Here is a 23,231-nt window from a genome sequence, read left to right as displayed (position 1 = left end):
TTTGATTGTTTCATCTTACCACAATATCCATCACTCTTCCATACTCTTCAAATAGCAACCACCATTGTTTTATTCCTTCATTATTAATTATTATCATGTCCTTTTCCATCTTACATATTTGTTTATGCAATTATAGAGTTCAAGCATCATAGAATCCATTTCTTACTAGAATCACGATCAGGAAACAACATATATGACTTAGAACTTAGAACTGGGTTCATATCAATTCATTTCGGGGGATTACATTTCCTTGTGTCTAACATGGAGGGATACTCACGAAGAGCATAAGGTATGTGCTCCGTGATTTACTAGCCTGTGCGGAGGGATACTCCCGAAGGCAAATAACGTCTCACTCCCACTTAAAGGGACATAGCTTGGGTATAAAGATTATGATATGCAATTGCATGTGTTTTGTGTGAGGAAAAACTCACAAAACTTTTGACAAAAAGTAAAACAAAGAATCATTTATGAAAATCTTAACAAGTTTGAAAACAATGGAATCAAAGATTAGTACAACTATTTACAAGAGGAAAATGAAGTATGATTATGAAAATTCAAAATTGAAATTGAAATTGAAAGGATCTTAAATTAAATAGAGGTTCAAATTTATAAAATTTCAACTACCAAGATGATGTATAATCGATTAACGCCCGAGTCTCTAATGTCCCTAGTGTAGTTGTTGTTGAAAACATTTTGATATTTCGATATAACAAATTAAGTTAAATGAATTTTAAGATTTTCCAAAATGATTTTCTAAGTATATTCGATATAATTATTCAAATATCAAAACATTACTCAAAATATTTCAAAAATCATTTTTAATCCTTACTTAAGTGTAAAATTAAGTTTTAATCTTAAAACAATTTCAAAATAATCTTTCAAAGTATTTCGAACCATTTCAAAGCCAAAAATTCCAGATTGCTCAGAGGGAACCGATTCCCCCTGAATGGTTTGGCTCCGAGATTTCCAGAATGCTCGGAGGGAACCGATTCCCCCATAGGGGGTACTGATTCCCCCTTGTTCAAATGGTCGAAATATTTGAATTTTACACTCAGGGAACCGATTCCCCATAGGGGGTACCGATTCCCCCCACGCTCCAAACTGTTTTATTAATTGTTTTCACACTAAAACGGCTATATGATCTTCACTAATCATCCCCAACGTTCAGAAGAGATTCAAGGTGTATTTAAACAAGTTCTGAAGCCCTTGATCAATAAGAAATCATAGAGAAACAAGAGAGAAAGCATCAAACACCAAGTTTGTGCAAATCAAGCTAATTTTCCTTTCAATATTCATTTTGCTTTCAAGAACACCATTTGTGCTCATTTGTAATTATCTTTGAGTGTTCTTTTCTTGTTCTAGAATTATGCAAACATCTTACCTTGTGAGGTTTTCTTGTAAGTTTGCAAATTTGTAATCTTCTCTTTGGGAAAAAGAGTGTTCTCAAGAGTTGGGGTATACTCTTGAGGGATTTTGTAAGGTTATCTCTTTGGCCTCAAAAGAAAGAACAAATTAGTGAATTTGTTGGAAAATCCTTAGTGTGGATAGCTAAGGTAATGGACGTAGACTTTGTTTGAGAAAGTCAAACCACTGTAAATCGCTGTGCAATTACTTTTAATTTTTCTGCAAAAGCTTCCACGAAATTTTTAATTGCCAATTCAGCCCCCTCTTGGCCGATTCCGTCGATCAATTAACTCAACAATTGGCATCAGAGCCTAACTCATTTGAAGGTTTAATCGCCTCTTGAGTCGATTCGGGAAGAGTTATATCGATTATTAAAGTCATCAATGGCCTCCGCTTCAAACTTCGACTCCGGTCTCGATTCGATGCCCGTCAACAAGCCTCCTTTCTTCAATGGAGCTAACTATGCCTATTGAAAGAATAGAATGATGTACTTCATTCAAGCAAGTGACATGGGAGCATGGAATGCTGTAGAAGAAGGATACATCAAACCTCTCACTCATCCAAGGTTGTGGAGTGAAAGAGAGACAAGAATGTTCCAGCTCAACTCCAAAGCCATCCATATTATTTTTTGTGCTCTTGGACCAGATGAATACGGAAGTGTTTCATCGTCTACAACCGCCAAAGAAATATGGGACAAGCTTCAAGTCACACATGAAGGTACAGATGAGGTAAAGAAATCAAAAATTAGTATTCTAACGCATAACTATGAAAATTTCAGGATGAAACCAAATGAAGACATCAAAGCTATGATGGATAGATTTTCAACGATTGTCAATGGTCTCAAATCATATGGAGAGATCATCTCAAATGAAAAGCTTGTGAGGAAGTTAGTCTACTCCCTCCCAAAATCATGGCAATCAAAGAAGACGGCAATCATCGAGTCTAAAGACCTATCGTCCTTAACTCTTGAAGAACTTATTGGTTCACTCCTCACTCATGAGATGATGCTTGAAGATGAGGTGGACTTTGATAAAGTTGAAGAGACACCAAAGGAAAAGGAGAAGAAGAAAAATATTGGAGTTGCTCTCAAATCCACAAAAGATGAGAGTGATTCTAATAATGATGATGATGACGAGGAAATGGCATTGTTTGCCAAACGGTTCAGAAAAATGATGAGACCTTACCAAGGAAGAAAATTCAAACGAAACGAAGGTCTCAAAAATGAACCAAAAGAGAATGACTCAATCATTTGCTATGAATGCAAAAAGCCGGGGCATGTCAAATATGATTGCCCACAATTGAAGAAAAAGGGTCAATCAAAGAATAAGCACAAGGCTCATGTGGCTACATGGAGCGATGAAGAAAGTTCCGATGAAGAGGAACAAGAAGTAGCAAACTTGTGCTTGATGGCATTCGGGAAGATTCTAAGGTAACCTCTAACTCATACGATTTTGATGATTTATCTTATGATGAGTTATTTGAGGAGTACAATGGGTTGGCTTCGGATTATGAGAAATTGTTTCTAAAATATAAAAATGATGTTTCAAAATTGAAAAATGAAAACAAACTCATATCCAAAACCAACAACGATCTTGAAAGTAAAATCAAAGATTTGCAAATCAAACTAGAAGAGTTTGAAAAGAAAAATTAAGATTTGCAAAATTTACTTTCAAAGATCAATGATGATCATCAAAAGAAAATTGATGATCTTAAAACTTCTTTTGATAAAGTTGGAACAAAACATTTTGAAAAAGGTGGAAATTCAAAATCCAATTTGTTAGAAAAAGTTTTAGAAACTACAATCATAGAGGTCCCCAAAGAACCTCTAATAGAAAAGTCATTAGAAGTATGTGGGTTCCTAAAGAACTCATTACTACTAAAGATAAAAATATCCTACACAAATGGATACCTAAGGGGACTAGGATTTTGGAAACTAATGAATATGGACCCAAAAGAATTTGGGTACCAAAAATCAAAAATTAATCTATGTTTGTAGGGAAAGGAGCATTGCTACAAGGCACGGGAAACAAATTCAAATTCATGGTACCTTGATAGTGGATGCTCAAGACATATGACCGGAGGCAAAATCCGGTTCATTGAGCTTAACGCCAAAAATGGAGGAGAAGTGACTTTTGGAGACAATTCAAAAGGTCACATTGAAGTATTGGTACAATAGGTAATACCTCTTCCATACAAATTAAGAATGTTTTATATGTGAATGGATTAAAGCATAATCTATTGAGTATTAGTCAATTATGCGATAAAGGTTTCAATGTCTTATTTGAAATTAATGGTTGTAAAGTCATTGACATTGCATCTAATCGGATTATGCTTGTTGGTCATAGAATAGGAAACATTTACATGGTGCATTTAGATTCTATTGATATGACTAATTTATGCCTAGTTGCTAAGGATGAGCATAATAGTTGGTTATGGCATAGGAGACTAGGTCATGCTAGTATGAGTGTTTTGCATCTAATCTGTGATGCTTGTGCTAAAGGAAAACAAAAACGAGTTTCTTTTAAATCTATTAATGATGTATCAACTAGTAGAGTATTACAATTGATCCATTTAGATCTTTTTGGGCCAACTAGAACTACTAGCTTGGGAGGAAAACAATATGCATTTGTCTTGGTAGATGACTATTCTAGATACACTTGGGTTCTATTCTTAAGTACTAAAGATGAAGCATTAGAAAATTTCATCACATTTTCAAAAATAATCCAAAATAAAAAAGGTTACTCTATCACTAGTGTTAGAAGTGATCATGGAACTGAATTTGAAAATCTTGGATTTATTGAGTTTTGTAATTCTAATGGTATTAGCCATAATTTTTCAGCACCTAGAACCCCTCAACAAAATGGAGTTGTTGAGAGGAAAAATCGAACTTTAGAAGAAATGGCTAGAACCATGCTTTGTGAAAATAATTTGCCAAAAATATTTTTGGGCGGAAGCCACAAAGACCGCTTGTTATGTTGTAAATCGAGTAATGATTAGGCCAATTTTAAAGAAAACTCCATATGAAATTCTCAAAAATAAAAAACCCAACATTAGCTATTTTCATCCTTTTGGATGTAAATGTTTTGTTTTAAACAACGGTAAAGAAAACCTTGGCAAATTTGATGCTAAAAGTGATGAAGGAATTTTTCTGGGTTATTCCTTAAATTCTAAAGCTTATCGTGTATTTAATAAAAGAACTTTAGTTGTAGAAGAGTCTATACATGTTGTTTTTGATGATAATCCCTTTTCCGAGGAAGGATTCTTCTGTTAATGATGATGTAGGTATTGTACAAGCAAATGACGTTAGACATGACGTTGGAGAATCATCATCAAAGGAAGAAACAAAAGATGAGGAAACTCATGATCCCCTCGAGAATCCAACCAGTGAAGAAAGGGAAGTATCTTTTCCAAGAGAGTACAACTATGTCAAGGATGGTGAAATTATAGGTGATCCATCAAAAGGGGTAACTACTCGATCTTCTCTTAGAAATATATGTAATTATGTTGCATTTATTTCATGCATAGAGCCTAAGAACATCAAAGAAGCATTAAAGATGAACATTGGATTATGGCTATGCAAGAAGAATTAAATCAATTTGAGAGAAGTAAAGTATGGACATTAGTTGAAAGGCCTAGTAATAAATCTACTGTAGGTACTAGATGGGTTTTTAGAAATAAACTTGATGAAAGTGGTAATATAGTGAGGAACAAGGCTAGACTTGTTGCTCAAGGCTATACTCAAGAAGAGGGCATAGACTATGATGAAACATACGCTCCCGTAGCTAGGATGGAAGCAATTAGAATGTTATTAGCATTTGCATGTTTCAATGAATTTAAATTATATCAAATGGATGTTAAAAGTGCATTTTTAAATGGTTTTATAAAAGAAGAAGTGTACGTGGAACAACCTCCAGGTTTTGAAGATTCAAATTTTCCGGATCATGTTTTAAAATTGACAAAAGCTCTTTATGGTTTAAAACAAGCTCCTAGAGCTTGGTATGAAAGATTGTCAAATTTTTTAATTGAAAAAGGTTTTTTAAAAGGAAAGGTTGACACTACATTGTTTTTAAAGAGAAAAGGTAAAGATTAGTAGTTCAAATTTACGTTGATGATATAATATTTGGTTCTACTAATGATGTTCTTTGCCAAGAATTTTCTAAGCTAATGCAAAGTGAGTTTGAGATGAGCATGATGGGGGAGCTCTCATTTTTCTTGGGACTCTAAATCAAGCAAAGAAAAGATGGCATCTTCATTAATCAAGCTAAGTACGTCAAAGATATGCTCAAGAAGTTTGGACTGGAAAATGGGAAACCTCATAACACTCCAATGAGCTCTTCAACAAAGCTTGACTTAGATGAAGGAGGTAAATGTGTAGATGTTAAATTATATAGGTTAATGATTGGCTCTTTGCTTTATCTAACCGCAAGTAGATCGGATATTATGTTTAGTGTTTGCTTGTGTGCTAGGTTTCAATCATGTCCTAAAGAATCACATTTACTAGCTGTTAAGAGAATCTTTAGATACCTTAAGGACACTCCTAGTTTAGGAATTTGGTATCCTAGAGACTCTAGCTTTAGCTTGCATGCCTTTTCTGATGCGGATTATGGAGGATGCAAATTAGATAGGAAAAGCACCTCCGGTACTTGCCAATTCCTTGGAAATATGTTGATTTCTTGGTTTTCAAAGAAACAAAATTGTGTGGTATTATCTACCACTGAAGCGGAATACATTTCAGCCGGTAGTTGTTGTGCACAAGTTTTATGGATGAAACAACAATTTTTTGATTATGGAATTGAAGTAGGTACCATTCCTATCAAGTGTGACAATACTAGTGCTATTTGTCTCACTAAAAATCTCATCCAACACTCTAGAACTAAGCACATTGAAATAAGACATCACTTCATTAGAGACCATGTCACTAAGGAAGATATAGTTCTAGAATATGTTGATACTTTGCATCAATTAGCGGATATCTTTACAAAACCCTTAGACAAGGAAAGGTTTTGGACACTTAGAAGAGAATTAGGTTTAACTAACCTATCTTCACTTAGTGGTTAAAATAATTTAGCACTTTTAATAAATACTGAAAAATGCTTATAATAATAATTTTTGATTGCATTCTTGCTATTAGTTAGGGGGAGTTTATGATTCTTAGTGAAAATTAATTTTATGTTCAAATAATGTTAAAGATTAATTAATTGTTTGAACATAATTATTTTTCAATATATGAGTTGCCTATACCACTAGAAAAGATTAATTTAGCATTTTATGTGCTTAAAAGTCGGATTAGCATTTTGGTGCATAGGGAATCGATCCCCCCATGAGGGAACCGATTCTCCCTTTGAAGGGTAACCGATTCCCCCCAAAGGGGAATCGATACCCCCCTGGGGTTCTGTTAAATCGGGCAGAACAACCCCAAAACCCCAAAACCCTCATTTTCCTCTTCTTCCGCCGTTCTTCACCTCTAAATCTCTCAAATCTCCATTTTTGCCTCAAATCAACGATATTAATCAGAATTTGCTTCAAATATCATCTTCTAAACCTGTTAGAATCATTAAAATCGTGCAAACAACATCAAAATCCCCTCAATCTTCATCTTTCAAGGTAAATTTTTCTAAACTCTATTACATTGATTTTGAACATAGGATTAGTTTTAATTAGTTCTAGGTTAAAATAGTGATCGGGCATTGATTGTTTAGTGATTAAAAACTAGATGTTACAACTAATTTCATCAAAAACACAAGAATTTTCCAAAAAATTTTTAATTTTCGAAATAAAAAAAATGTTAATTTTCAAATTATTGTGTTTTGATTAAATTATGTTGTTGTTATGAAAACTATACATATATTGTTTCTCAAAACCATATTTTTCAAAGTTTTTCAAAAACTTTGCCCATTAGGATTGATTTAGCGAACTTGAATATTGAGGACTCAATTGAGTTTTGGGATTATTTGAATTGCATACATTTGTTTTTAAAATTGCAGGATATCAATTCTATTCCGATTTCCTAAACCATGTCCAATCCTAAACGTGCTAGGTCTTCATCTAGTCGTTCACACCGACAACCAAATCCTCCACCTATTCCAATTTCTAATCCTAATCCTATTGATCCTAATTTGACTATCCAAAATTGTGTTTCAATCATCCTGGTCCTAGAAACATCGTTTTTGGTATTATCAATATTTCGACTCTTACAAAATCCGGGAAGAACGTATTCCTTCTCGTCAAGCTATGTTAGCTATCATTTTAAATATCTTCCTCTTTTACAAGAGTGGAAATTTGATAAACTCTTTGACCTTGAACCCATCGTTTACCATCAACTGTTCGTATTTTCTATTCTAATGCCGTTGTGTTAAAGACCAAACTGAAACCGAAACCATAGAAATTCGTTCCTACCTTCTAGGACAATTCTTATATATTAACTCGGCTTACATAGCCAATACATTCGGATTAGATAATGAAGGGATTTCAAATGAAAAATAGGTTTTAGGATCTCGTTATAAAAGAAGGGATAGTGCAAGTGTTCTAGACCTTCATGAACGTTTTCTTCATCTAATGATTTCTTGGTGGTTTCGACCATCTGGAGGTCGTTATTCTACTCTTAGAGTCTTAGATCTTTAGTGGTTACATTGTTTCGAAAACAATATTAAAATCAACCTACCTCAGATTATTTTTGCTGAAATTGTTGAAACCGTAAATCTTGTTCCTAATAAAAAACTTTGTTCATCTCTTGTTTACGGTTGTATTTTGAGTAATCTGTTTTCCAAAGCTGGGCTTAGAGTCAGTCTAGATGCCGTTTTTCCTCTTAAGAAACAAATTAACCTTCTATCCTTAATGAGAGCGGGATGGATTAAGGATAAGGAAACCGGGGAATGGGTTCGATCTTCTGCAACTACTCCAGGAGCTAGTTCTTCACGAGCTCCACCCGAAGCTGACGAAGATCTCGAGCTTGAGCAACTAATGTGAGACATCGATGAAGCTGAAGCTGAACCTGAGCAGGCCGAGGAGCAGCCCGAAGAGCAAGCACAACAATCGACTCAAATGCCTCCATATTTTCAATCTTATGGAGACATTTGATTACCGATATGCGACCATGGATTCGCGCTTTATTTCTATAGAGTCCCACTTATCCACAATGGGAGCTCAACAATTAGAAATTCTTCGAGAAATACGTGCAAATAATGAAATAACCAACGCACGTATTAATGACCTCACTAACGAAATGGCCGCTATGCGAGCTCATTTTCCTCCTCCCGATCCTCCTACGGATGTTTGATTCTATGTTTTAATTTGTTTTCCAAACTTATTGTTTAACATTTTGAATATTTTGGGATGTTTGAATTTGAGTATTGTGAATTTGTTTGGATTTGTTTGGATGGTTTAAACTTATATGTTGGGTGTGATTTATTTATTATTGCATCATTTACATCATTATTAGCAATATGACCAATTTTGCCATATCACATTATTTATGAATATTGATTACGGAACTAATGGCTAACGGTTCTCTTGATTGTGATCTTAGCAGCTTAATTGGCTTAATATTTTTCACATTATTGAATCTTTTTGATTTAACAAAAGGGGGAGAAGTGTGTTTTAAGTGTGTTTTTAAAATGATAAATGGGAGAAGTGTTAAAGTAAGGGGGAGTAATTTCAAAACTTGATTTCAAAATCTTAAAACTAAAATGTTTTGTTATATCAAAAAGGGGGAGATTGTTGAAAACATTTTGATATTTCGATATAAAATTAAGTTAAATGAATTTTAAGATTTTCCAAAATGATTTTCTAACTATATTCGATATAATTATTCGAATATCAAAACATTACTCAAAATATTTCAAAAATCATTTAATCCTTACTTAAGGTAAAATTAAGTTTAATCTTAAAACAATTTCAAAATAATCTTCAAAGTATTTCGAACCATTTCAAAGCCAAAAATTCCAGATTGCTCAGAGGGAACGATTCCCCCCTGAATGGTTTGGCTCTGAGATTTCCAGAATGCTCGGAGGGAACCGATTCCCCCATAGGGGGTACCGATTCCCCCTTGTTCAAACGGTCGAAATATTTGAATTTTACACTTAGGGAACCGATTCCCCAAAGGGGGTACCGATTCCCCCCACGCTCCAAACTGTTTTATTATTTGTTTTCACACTAAAACGGCTATATGATCTTCACTAATCATCCCCAACGTTCAGAAGAGATTCAAGGTGTATTTAAACAAGTTCTGAAGCCCTTGATCAACAAGAAATCATAGAGAAACAAGAGAGAAAGCATCAAACACCAAGTTTGTGCAAATCAAGCCAATTTTCCTTTCAATATTCATTTTGCTTTCAAGAACACCATTTGTGCTCATTTGTAATTATCTTTTAGTGTTCTTTTCTTGTTCTAGAATTGTGCAAACATCTTACCTTGTGAGGTTTTCTTGTAAGTTTGCAAATTTGTAATCTTCTCTTTGGGAAAAAGAGTGTTCTCAAGAGTTGGGGTATACTCTTGAGGGATTTTGTAAGGTTATCTCTTTGGCCTCAAAAGAAAGAACAAATTAGTGAATTTGTTGGAAAATCCTTAGTGTGGATAGCCAAGGTAGTGGACGTAGACTTTGTTTGAGAAAGTCGAACCACTGTAAATCGCTGTGCAATTACTTTCAATTTTTCTGCAAAAGCTTCCACGAAATTTTTAATTGCCAATTCACCCCCCTCTTGGCCGATTCCGTCGATCGATTAACTCAACAGTTGTCAAGTTGTTGGAAAAGTCCTTAAACTTGGGAACGAGTCTCGAAATATTTTTGGGAGAATCCAGATTTTAATTTTGAAAATAATTTGGAGTTGTCATTGACCTTTGGGTTAGGTAGATTGAATACTTAAAAATGTATTTTTAACGAATTTTAGATAAATCATTTAAAAGACAAAAAATGATTTGTTTTTATCATAAATTCATTTTAAGGGTTCAGGAGTCGATTACGCATGGGGAAGGGTAAATACCTCCATAACGTCCAAAATTGGTACCTCACGATTATATGTTTTCTAAAATAATGGAACTTTACATACTCAAATTTTGAATTTAAATTACGATCTTTTTATTTCTTTGAGTAAATTTCAAAAAGAGTGAATTTATTTAAAAATATATATTTGACCTCTAAAAATATTTAATTCATTCAATTTCATTTAAAAAACGATGCCCCTCTACCTAAAAAATTAACAAAAATTGTAATATAATCATGTTGGACACGATTCCATTAACTCTCGATGTAAAATAACATTGCCTTCATTTTATAAAACGAGAAAATAAATGAATTAGTAATGAATGCAATAATAATAAATGACATAAAAATAATTAATGAAATGCCAAAAAAAGTGTACAAATTTAAACAAGTAAATTAACACACAAAATATTTATATTAATTAAGTTAAAATTAACGGGGTATTATTTCACTCGTTCATCTTAAGGAATCGCACTCCAAATATTTAGAGGTTTTCCCATGAGCCGCTCCTCGTTCGAGACATTTCCTAATAAAATAAATTTAATTTAATTTTCTTAAAAATAATTTATTTCTATAAAATTGTGGGAATGAAAAGGATACGTCCTTGTTTAAGTAATCCTCGGATGGACACTCCAGATATTTAGAGGCGATCCATAAATTAATATCAATAGAGGTCTTTACCTTAATTTTAATATAATATTTATATATATAATATAAAACAAATAACCAATAATATTTATATATAATACGGATAATGGGATATATATATAAAGTATAATATATACAATGACAATAATGAAATGAACGAAAATGAAACCACCAAAACATGCACAACCTTCTCATTATCAACTATATGGTTGTTTATTTGGATTAAGATTAGAGATTTGGGCATGGGAATATAGAGATTTCTAGATTTTAGAAGACGACAAGAGTGATCGTCAGCCATTAAATGGTCAACGATGTGTGCATGCCTATTCGATGACAGTGTCAACGGTCAGAGAGGGTTAATAGCGGCGACGGTTGGAGATGGTTGATGATAGTAATAGGGGTTGAAATTAGAGATTTAAGGAGTTTATTTTTTTAAATAGAGAAATTTTTGGATTTGAAAAAAATAATTTATTTAAATAAAATTTTCAAATTTTTATAAACCTGACATGCGTCACGTTTTGAGTGGTTGACGCATTTTTTAATGTATGTTACAATCGAGACACTTAAAATGATAATACTAGACAATTATATTAACAATAAAAAGTTTAAACGCCTAAATAAAAAAATATGTATGATTTGAACTCTTTTTATATATTAAGCCATTAAAGAACTAAAAAAATCATAGATTGCAGTGCAATGATTCAGTTTTAATATAAGGAAAAATTCAATGAAACTCTTTAGGGGAAATCAGAGGCGAATGCACTAAGTCCCTAGGGGTTAATTGCATCTCATTATTTAAGAAAAAAAGTGAAATTTAGTATAATATATTAAAAAAATAGAACAAATAAAAATTTTTGCACCTACATTATTTTAAAGAAAATAAAATTAAAATTTTAGATCCATTTATAAATTTCTGGATCTGTCACTTGGGGAAATGAAAGTAATCATTTAATGTTGGCTGGGGTAAATAATTACCAACTCTACAATGGGATGGAAGTGCAACAGGAAGAGATACACAAATACAAATACAAATAAATATAGTTAATTTCATCACATGTCCTCAAAGTATAACCTTCATTTTAAATTGATCTTTAAATATTTTAATATTTAAATTTCATCCCTAAACTATGAATAGGATTCTAAATTAATCCTCAAACTTTTTGAACATTTCAATATCATCCCCAAACTATAACTTTCATTCTAAATTAGTCCCAAAATTTCTTAACATTCCAATTTTATCCCAAACTATATGTATATAAGAACCACATCTATTGTTAATAAAGTTGTTAGATAAGTTATATATTATTATATGTTTGATAAAAACAAAATTTAGGTTAAACTATGGTTAAAACTAATTACATATTTAGATGAATTTAGAGATGGAATTGAAACAAAGTTTGGGGGACCAATTTAAAAAGAGGGCCGTAATTTAGGGGTGAAATTAGAATGTCTTAAAGTTTAAGGACTAATTTAGAACATGAGTCATGATTTGAGGATGAAATTAGAGCATTCAAAAGTTTAAGAACCAATTTAAAATGAAAATCATAGTTTGAAGAAATATAACTCAAATAAATATATAAAAGTTGCTTCAATGCTTTACATTTTGATTGTAAAAAACTACGTTCTCATTTACTAACATTTTTGAAAGTTTCACTTCTTCAAAGTGAAAAAACTAGAAAGGCCTTCGAATCTATTGTTTAAATTTGTAAAGGATGGTAATAATGCAAAACTAATGGTGCGTTTGGTTCACAGAATGTAAGATTATCAGTGAGAATAAAAGATTACCAGAGAATAGGATTATTGATAATGTTGTATTTTGTGTTTGATTGGTTTAACAAGAATGTAAGATTACTATGTTTGATTAAAAGAATAAAATATTATTGAAATGTATATTTGATCAAATTGTCCTTATTATATATTTGTATAATATTACATATTATAAAATATTTATATATTTTCTTTAAAAAATTAAATTCATAATATTTATATAATTTTTTTATAAAATTAAAAATATAAAAAAAAAATTTAATGAAAGGATAAAATTTTTTTTAACCTCTAAACTTCATATAAAATTTTAATTATAGACTTTATTTTTATAAATCTAAAATAATTTAAAGATAAATTTGTAATTTAACTTTCGTAGAATTTTTATTATTCAATGACAGAAGAATGATATTTTTGTAAAAAAAATAAAAATTTAAGGGCATTTTAATCTAAAACGCCGGTAATGTTACAATATCTAATGGAAGGGAGGTAATGACATTCCCAGTAATATACCCCAAAAAATCTACTATTAATAATAAAATATTACCGGAAATGAGATTCTCGACCAACCAAACATGGGAATAATAAATTCCTATCCCACGAAAATCTCACAATCCTTGAACCAAACACCCCTAAAGGTGTCATCTATACTGACATGCAGTCCACAGGGGAACTGGTTCAATCAAATCATGAGTTTTGCCTCTATTAGTTGCTTCAGGTGACCAATAAGGTTAACCGGGGTCAACTTTGGCACCCTGATCGAGCCATCCAATTTCACCTAGTTGATATTTGGGGATGCATATGGATGTTCAGAACTGTGATCTTTGTTCTTCATTCCATATACTGATGTTTTAGACATCGTCAATGAAACACTGCCACTAGTTCTGATTCATCCATGGAGGAAACCGGCAGAGGTGCGTGCACAAATAAAAACATGGTGAATGTGTAGATAATTAACATCAACATCCAGAAGTATCATCTTCAGGTGATGAATCTCTTGATGCTTGTTCTTCTTCTTCTTCGTCCTCGACGTAATCAGAAGAAGCGGGTTGGCCGTTGAGATCAATAGTTACACCATTCTTCCTCACAAATTGTCCCCTCACACGAGGCCTTCTTTCGGCTAGCCTTTTTCTATTAACATATCTGATCTTATCGAAACACCGCTCTTTCCTTTTCTGCCGAAATTTGATTAATGCTGCCTCTTCTGTCAACCTTACTTGGTTTCACTTCACTGGAAGATGAATTTCCAAATAATGGCCATGAGTTACCGTCTGGTAGCTGAATGGGTTGCAAACACATATTAACCGGATAGTACGGAAACGACGTCATCCTGCTTATATGAGGATGGGGAAGGCATTGTTGAAGATGATTATATTGAGGCACCATAGCGGAACTAATATGATTATGAAGGTCGTGAAGATTATTCTGAAACAACTGGGTTGATGACGGCATCATAACTTGATTTATGACTCCCGACACGTAGCGTAGATAAGCACTTTGTGCAGGTAAACCTGATGCATCATGTTGAGGTTCATTTCTTGGAGGCACAAGTACCGGAGAAAACTTGTCTTCCCTAAAATCCCTTTGTTCTGAGAACTCAATTGATACAGGAATCAAGGACCTCTCCGAGGAAAGGGAATCTGGAATACTACTGCTGCTACGGAAGTCGTCACCTTGAGAGTTGTTTTCGCATGTTTCACCATTCTCATGCAGGGTGTCATTAACCACTTGTTGACCTGATCGCGGAAGATTCTCTTCAATGCTCTTATTTTGAGCAGCGTTTTCTTCATTCGAGGTGGTTACTTGAGCACTACTGTTTCTGACTGCACTTGACTTCACATAAGTAAAGAAAGCTGACGACTCACCGATCCTTAGCTCACTCTTCCATGGAACAGATGAAAATTGCCCTGAAAAATATAAACATTCCAACATCTCCATAGTAAGAGAAATCCATCAATAGAAAAGGGTGGAAACCACAAAAGAATCATAGCCATGTTTTTCCTTAATTGCAGTGTTATCACATGATAAATAGAGCTTTCACTGTAATGAACTATAAATCCTAAGAAAACAGACAATTCAGCAATAAGTCTGGTTCAAGCATGTAAACTAATAAGCCATTATCCATATGTGAAGCCTCGAATGCAAAAGCATCAATGTAGTTACAAAATAAATAGAAATGCGAGAGACAGAAATCTAGCCTTGAATAAACCTAAATCGCAAAACCTCAAAGAATCTCATGAAGTCAGTACTCGTTCTTTTAAAGGATAAATTCGATTTAAATGTCAAGAAAAACAGCATGCTTGATGTTAGTTCTTCAAATTCAAATAATCATGCATATCTTTATGGGGCACTGAATAGTTTGAGACATTTGCAAATCTGAAAGTACAATTCTTATTTTCCTTATAATTTCAATTTGGTAAACTGGTTACTTCTTTTAGCACATAGAATCTCTCAAGTTATATGCCCCCAAGATTGACTCCAATAATTCATTTACTTCTCAAGTTAAGTTTGCTGCTTTTATAGCCAACATTAAAGACATGTATCATATGGAAAAAAGCATTCACATATATATATATATAAAAATCATAAAGACCTTCAACTATTAGATGTTGGATATAACTAGGTCAAGGCTGTTTTTTCCTTCTCTTCCCTTTCGGGACACTAATTTATTGCACACACTAACATGCCTATAATTTAATATTCTGCAAATAACATATTCATGTCTTATCATTCACAGCTTCCAAATGCTAAGAATAACTCAGGCACAGTTGGGAACATGGGAATGATGTTAAAAGAAATAGTCAAAAAGGAAGAGGGTAATAATAGACAACATTGTTTCCAAGCTTGAATTCACGCAAATGGATGATGAGTGTGGGGAGGGAATGTCATCATATGTTAAGAAGATTATTTCTTAAATTCTCACTTAAAAAACGAACATAATTCCTCAACACTTTGGTACATAAGTTTGCTTTCTACAGTTCAGTTAATTCTATATGGTAAATGAATAAATATCAGAACAATACAAAAATCAAACAAGAACATAACTGGAAGCGTGGGACATTAACAAAATGGTTCCATGTCTCTAACCTCTCAAAGCAGAGAATAGGGTTTCAATAGCCTCAAAGAAATAAGGTTGAAACTACATTTATGAAGTTCAAAATCCAAGGTCAAATATAAAATATATGTAGTTACTTTTTTCTCTTCAAATAGTATACAGTCAATACAAACTTAAGCATTCCTTCAAATCAGTTTAGTAAAGTCAAGCTGGGGAGACGTTCTCCGTCTATATGAAATAAGAGAAAATATCATATCTAAATCCCAGGATTGAAAATCCACGGGACACGAGTCCAAGTATTTTACATTAATCTCCCCCACCCCAAAAAAAAAATTTTTTGGGGTGCGGCTGGCTGAAGTTTTATTCTATCTATTTTTGGAAGTTGCAATCACTCCTCTGACACTCCGCAAATTGAATAACTAATTCTTAGTCTTTAACTAATATATTGTACACAGAAATCAGACATATAACATAAAATGTTTATAAATATTGGAACTTATAATGGAATCTTGCTCTCATGCCCACATTATCAATTGTAAATTTGCAATGCCATTTCCTAGAGCACGAGTTATGACCTCGGCATCTCATAGAGCACAGTAAAACATACTTTTCCCAAAATTTTAATGCACAATAACACATATTTGGCAACCCAACTTCAATACTCACTTCATCTTCTTGATGAGTTGAAACTTCCATCCCTGGATTAGAGTTATTTTGGGACCTGTCATCTGTGTCATCCGAGAACAAAGTAGTACTGTTTGTATTAGCATCACTAGGGTCTGATGCCACTAGATCAATTTCACAGTTTAAGATGTTTTTTTTCTGCCAGACCAAGCTGCCAGAGAAAACATCTTAGTTAATATAAGTGGATTTTGGTACAAATCCATAAATACATACAAAATTAATCAACTTGTGAAGGAATGGCTGTTGATGGAATTTCAGTTCCATCTATCAAAATTTTCATCCAAATTATACTCTTGTGACTATCAAGTGCGATGGATCTAATTTTATAATATAATAAAAAAAGGACAACATACCTCACGCCGCCTTCTCCACATGTGTGTCCACAAATTCAATAATTCATTGGTTCTTAAAGGCTTGACAAGATAGTCAGCAGCACCGAGCCTCAAGCATTTAACAACAATAGAGACCTCATCCTGGGCCGATATCACTTATCATAGAAAAGAAAGAAAGAAATATATAATAAATTACCAGACCAAAAACACGAAAAGGAAAATTCACAAACATGAATGTTGGATAGCCAAAGAAAAGGTCACGACAAACTTACTAATAACAGGAATGCACCGCAGTTCCTTATTCTGCATAATGTACTTTAACAACTTCATTCCTTTGGTCATTGGGAGATCAACTTCAGTAAGTATGATATCGATTGCAGTCCCCTCAGCATTCAGTGCATCAATAACCTGTCTGACAGACCTTACTGAAGTCACTGTGAATAACAGAATCATATGGCTGATAAATTACTTCAAAAAGTAAATATATAAAAGGCACTCCTATATGCAATATATAGTCATGGAAGATAGCTAAATAGTTGAGTTACACGATCAGCATCTTCTAAGATTTATGAAAATACATTATTCATGTTGGCAGACTGTCACTAAGGGAACGAAACTGAATTGAAAATGTCACCCATGTGATTTTCCGTCTTCATCTACTCGAATTATTTTGTATGTATCAAAAGGATCTAGACATAACATACTTGGCCCTAGCTCAAACAAACATAACATTTCCTAACATCTCTTTAACTGGTGATTCCACACAAGTGAATTAATTTCCTATCCTTCGTTCTTTTCTTATCCACATCCAACAAAAACTTCTCACAAGGGCCATACACACTTGTTATTTACAAGGCAAAGCATGAGAATCAAGGAACTAGAAGACAACCAGGCAAGGAAATTAAATGTATAGCCCCAATATCCTTTCTATCAAGTGTCTGAAACTAAGGTTCCAGGAGCAAAGCAAGTCAAAACAGAAGACTCAACATCCAAAACCAAAGAAACAAATAAATTAAAACAACACACTCAACAGATACAGATTACAGAACATAGAATTTGGTTCCAAATACCCATTATCCAACACACAAACCAACAGGAACAACACCAACAAGAGATGAAAAGAAAAATAAACATCAGCAGAAGTGAAGTATACCCTGATAAGAACATTTCAAAAGAAGTGAATAAACTTCCTCATAACTGTTGGTATCATTATCACATAGCAAAATCCTCACTTTGCTCCTATCTATAAAACCATTTCCTGCTCCTCCTGCATTACACTCTTTATTCAAATTCAGCTCATTGCTCTCCATATTTCCTAAACCCAGAAAAAAAAATCATTTTTTTCTTTTTCCAATAAATATCCCACAAACCAACAATCCCCCAGGAAACCTTTTTTTTCCCTAAATTAAAATATCACAAAAAAAGATAAGTGCTAGAGGAACCCCAATATAACCCTCTTCTCTCCAGCAACCGGAATTGGAGCCAAAATTTGGTTAGGGTTTCCAATTTTCCAGAGACCAAAATCATATTGAATCTTTTTTCTCCCGTCCGTACACTCCCACCTAATAAAACACAGAGCTTGTCGCTAATCAAAGCTACTATATTTCCCCATTTTTTATTGAACCCTTTCCATAAACGGCAAACAAAAGCTCAAGTTGACCCAATCGGACGGTCGGGTGATTACGATGGCGACAGCCATCAATAGCTCAGCTTCAAGCTCACCAAGGATCTTATATACGTCCACAAAAAGCCGAACAGGAAGGAGAGAAGGAGAAGGTTTCTGAATTATGTCTTGTTTTTCAGACAATTTTTAGACTACAGAATTGGGGGATACTGTGTGCTGCTAACGTGCGCCTAATAAGGGGAATGAATTTGGAGCGTTGGATTGGAAAGGAAGTGGAAATTGGAAGAGAAGTGCGTAGCGATCATAAAGGAGTAGGATAGAGAGATGATGACGTGGCGAAATGAGGGATTGCGTAGAGGAAAAGTGGAAGAAAAAGCGAGAGGGTAAGATGGGGGAGGTGTCAAAAGCCAATTGCAGCGGAACACGAGTCCAAAAAGTTTTTTATTGTACTAATTTATTTGTAAATTACATAAATAATCTTTAATTTTAGAGTATTATTTTATTAAATTTTTTATAATTAAAAGTTATAAAATAAACTATCAATTAAATGTTTAAAGTATTTTTTTTGTTTAAAGTAGATGTTTAACAGTTTTGACATTTTTTTTTAGTGTATAAATCATAACGATTATTAAAAAAAAATATTATTTGACATGTATCGTTTCTATAAAATTTTCAAAATTTTATTTAAAAAAGTTTAAATTATGTATATTTTTTTAAATAAACCCTAAATTTTTCTAAAATCACAAACAAAATTCGAAAACCTTAAAATCATTAATTTCAAACCCTTATTATCGATCACCATGGACAAAATCAGAAATTTAAAAATTTAAAACATCAAAATAAAGCTAATATATATTAATGCATAATATTAATACCCAATAAATTAATTTATAATATGGTTTAAATAGGTGTATAAATGAACAGAAAATTCAATAAATTGTTCGTGTATCGTGCTTATAACATTAATTTATTGAACTAAATAAATGAGTATGAACAATTTTTTTTATGTTCGTTTAATAAACGAAAGAACACATGCATATATGTGTTCGATTTGTCTATGTTTATGAACAAGTTCATTTATTTATTAATGATATTTTTTTAAAAAAATATTAAAATATATATTCCTCTATATTTTATTTTGATTTCAACATATTAATCTAAATATGCATTCTTACACCAGTATAAATATGCATTTTTAGGTATCAAATTTACACTGGTGTAAATATGTACATCTTTCACTATCATGATACTTAGAAATAAACACATACTTATATATGTGTAAGTATGTATATCTTCCTATGTCCTTATACGTAGAAATAAACACATATTGTACATTTTTCACTATCATTTTTTGAACGTATTTTGATCAACAATCTATCAATTTTTAAATTATACTTTTACTAAAAATAAAATTTGTATGACATAATTATCTTTGTGAGGTGATTTTACTAATTGTACTACTATAATTTTATTTTCTTAAATGAATATTTTTAAGCTACACAGATGAATACGTTATTATTAATAATAATAAATTTTAGGAGGTTGAAGGTCGGTGAAATTGAAATAGAATTTTATTTTATTTTTTCTTCATTATTAAATACTTTTAAAAATATAAAACCAAATTTTAAATAGGTGTACTTTTTAAAAAAAAAAGTAGTTTCTTTTTTTTTATACCAACTCCGCTCATGTTGGTTACTATGTTTGTTGTCGTTGTTGCCGACCAATCACCCACCCATCACTGTGGCATAGTTCAAGTGTCGGAAAGTTGTTAGATGTATTACTTGATTATAAAGCAGCACCCCATAAAAAACTTATAGAACGAAGACTTTTCTTCTTCTTAGTGGTGATTATATAACCATACTAAGAGTGCAGAATTGGTGCATATCAACATCAATATTACGAACTAAAATTTGAAGCTAAAAGACATAAGTAAATCTCATGCTAGTGTCGAAAGTAGAAGATGAATTGACACCGTAGTTTTTAAAGCTAAAAAGAAAGTACATTAACCAAGCAACTCACATTAAACCCTGACCCATTTGTAGCAGCAGCTCGTGGAACAGGCCGTCTCAAAATCACAAGCAGCTTTAGGGCATATGTTCTCATTTCGACGATATTGCTCTTTTGTAGTGACCCGTTTTTATCCGGTTCTCTATAGTTAATTTTAATAAATATTTTATTTATTAAAATATATTACAAGACTCAAAATATAAAAATAGTCCATTAACGTAACAACCCACATTAAACTCTGACCCATTTACAACTAAGTCCAAAAAGCACATAACATAAACTAAGAGGAAAAACCCAGGGTTTCTCCAAATATTCCAGTTGTCGGTCCCCCTAATTGTTGCTAGCAAGCTATGCGCATGCATCCACGTAACATTTTGGCAACAAACCATTTTTGGAAAGATATTTGGATCTTTATTTTCCAAAGAAAACTCAATTCAAATAGAAAATGAAAACACATCTTTTTTTCAACATCAAATCTCAGCGATTTAACGCCAAAGAGATCTCGAATCTTAAGGGAAAGGGGATCTCTTTGGTAGCAATAAAAATCGAACCCTACAGGGAAGAAGGGGATGATTATTTTTCAAAGCAAATTTCACAACAATCGAGAGAGAGAGAGAAAGGCTGCTTATCTTCGGTTATTGGGAAGAGAAACGCCGCTAAGGAAAGCGAAACGTCGTCGAAAATCCAATCGTCGTTGAAAAATTATAATGCTTGAGAGTTGTTCTTTTAAATCACGTCGATATAGTGTTCTTTTCGTAGTTTCGGTTGTTAGATTCGAGCTCAGGGGAACGAAAGGACTGAGGGGTAAATTTTTAGGGTCTCCGACAATCGTGTGTGGCGATTGATGCGACGATCGTCGGGGAAGAGTGTCGTTTTCTAAGTAGAGGGCTAGAGAGAGGAAAGAACCTCTCTCTCCATTTTTTTTAGAGTAGGTGTTAAAATAAGGAGCGGGGAAATGAAAATTTTGGCTTATAAGGGGTCCATACAGGTCGGGTTGGTTTAGGACAAACCAGGCGTAGGAGATTTACGTGTTTTGGATATTTTTAGGTAAACTATTGTGTTCATCCTTCCTAGTTTTCTAGGAGTTTATTTTAGTCCTTTTTGGGCTTAATTCCTTTGAATGCTTCGTAATTTTACTCTCTGAATCTTATTTTAAATGCAATTTGGTCCTTGTTTTTATGTTTATTATTTTATTTATATTTTTCCTTTAATTTTATTTCTTTATATTATAGTCCTAATTTTTTAATTAATACTTTAATTTAGTTATTTGATTTCGTAATTAAAATTTCGTGAAGCATGCTTTTATGTTTCAATTATATGAAATTTTTTAATTAATTATCAGCATGATAACCTCATATGCATAACTCGATTAATCTCATAATTGGACTAAAGGTAATGTTTATTTTAAATTATTGAAATAAGATTATCCTAATTCAACTTGCAGTCCTATTTTGATAATTTAAAATAAGAAAATATCTTTAAGTGAAACGAAAAAAAATGATGACACGTTAAAATTAATCAAAGAAATATTTTCTTATTTAAATTTATCAAAGGAAAAGTCGCTTGATTCTATTTGAGGATTTGGTCTCGATATTTATAAATATCTAAATATTCTTTATCCATCTAAGATATTTTTTAATTAATTTAAATTTCTATTGCATAATTTCAACTTGAATAAAAAGTAATGTTAGATTCTAAGGAAAGAATCGATATTTCTTTACTTTGAATGGAATGAGAAATCACCATCCTACTTTATATTAGGGTGTTATTTGCCTTCGATTGAAAGTTCCAAAATAATGTCTTTTTACCTTAAAAACCTAAAATTCTTGGAAAAGAACATCAATATTTTTTGTAGCATTCTCCTCACATACAACATGTGTATTGCATAAAAAAGATTTATACCTGAGCTTCGTCCCTTTAAGGTGGGAGTCCAAGAAATGCCTTAATGAGATATGTTTCTCTGTGTCAGTCCTAGCAAGTAACCTTTGGGGTTCATATGTCCTATACCTTTTTAAGATATAGTTTTTCATGTGGGCATGTGAAAATGCATCCTCCCGAATTTAACTTGGTTTGTTATGAGTGAGGATCAAGGGTCTGGCGAGCCCAATAGAGCACCAACAATGATAATTTAGTTACCTTTATCCTTGGAAATGAAACCATACATGTAGTAAGCAATAAGGAATCCACCCAGTTCAAAGCCATGTCAAAACCCTAAAGTATACCCAAATAACTGTACACAAAGGATAAGCTAACTTTAACTTTTACTAATACGATCCAAACTAGCTCCAACTTTCTCCATGACTTGAACACACCATGGATGTTCTTCAAAGCTGTTTCTAAGGGAGTTCTTCATTACCATATCTTATACTATATCATTTATACATTTTATTTTATCATAAGCATTCATTCACATGTTAGTATAAATTATCATATTATTATTTCCATCCTATGCTTATTTGATCATGTTTTTCATAATATTCAAATATATGCTATGATTACATATAATTTCTTAGGATATTATTATTACATGTTTCCATTTATCATTTATGAATACCATGTTATATGATATTCATGCATACAACATATACCCATATCTTTATGATTGATACACAATGTTATAAGCATGTTAGGATAGTCTTATAATCATATTAAGCATGATTATCATATATACATCAAGGCAACATCATTATAAATCATTTCATTAGTTCATATGCATTCATATTAGCTCTTAAGCTT

General features: G+C 32.5%; 1 pseudogene; it reads right to left on the bottom strand.

The window, feature by feature from the left end:
- Positions 1–13,356: 13,356 nt before the first annotated feature.
- LOC120168861 lies at positions 13,357–18,617 on the bottom strand (annotated as a pseudogene).
- Positions 18,618–23,231: the final 4,614 nt, after the last annotated feature.

The sequence above is a fragment of the Hibiscus syriacus genome, unplaced genomic scaffold (assembly GCF_006381635.1).
Source record: "Hibiscus syriacus cultivar Baekdansim isolate YM2019G1 unplaced genomic scaffold, ASM638163v2 tig00111721_pilon, whole genome shotgun sequence".
NCBI lineage: Eukaryota > Viridiplantae > Streptophyta > Magnoliopsida > Malvales > Malvaceae > Hibiscus > Hibiscus syriacus.
Note: the sequence above shows the minus strand (reverse complement) of the source record. Positions and strands in the feature narration are given on the sequence as shown.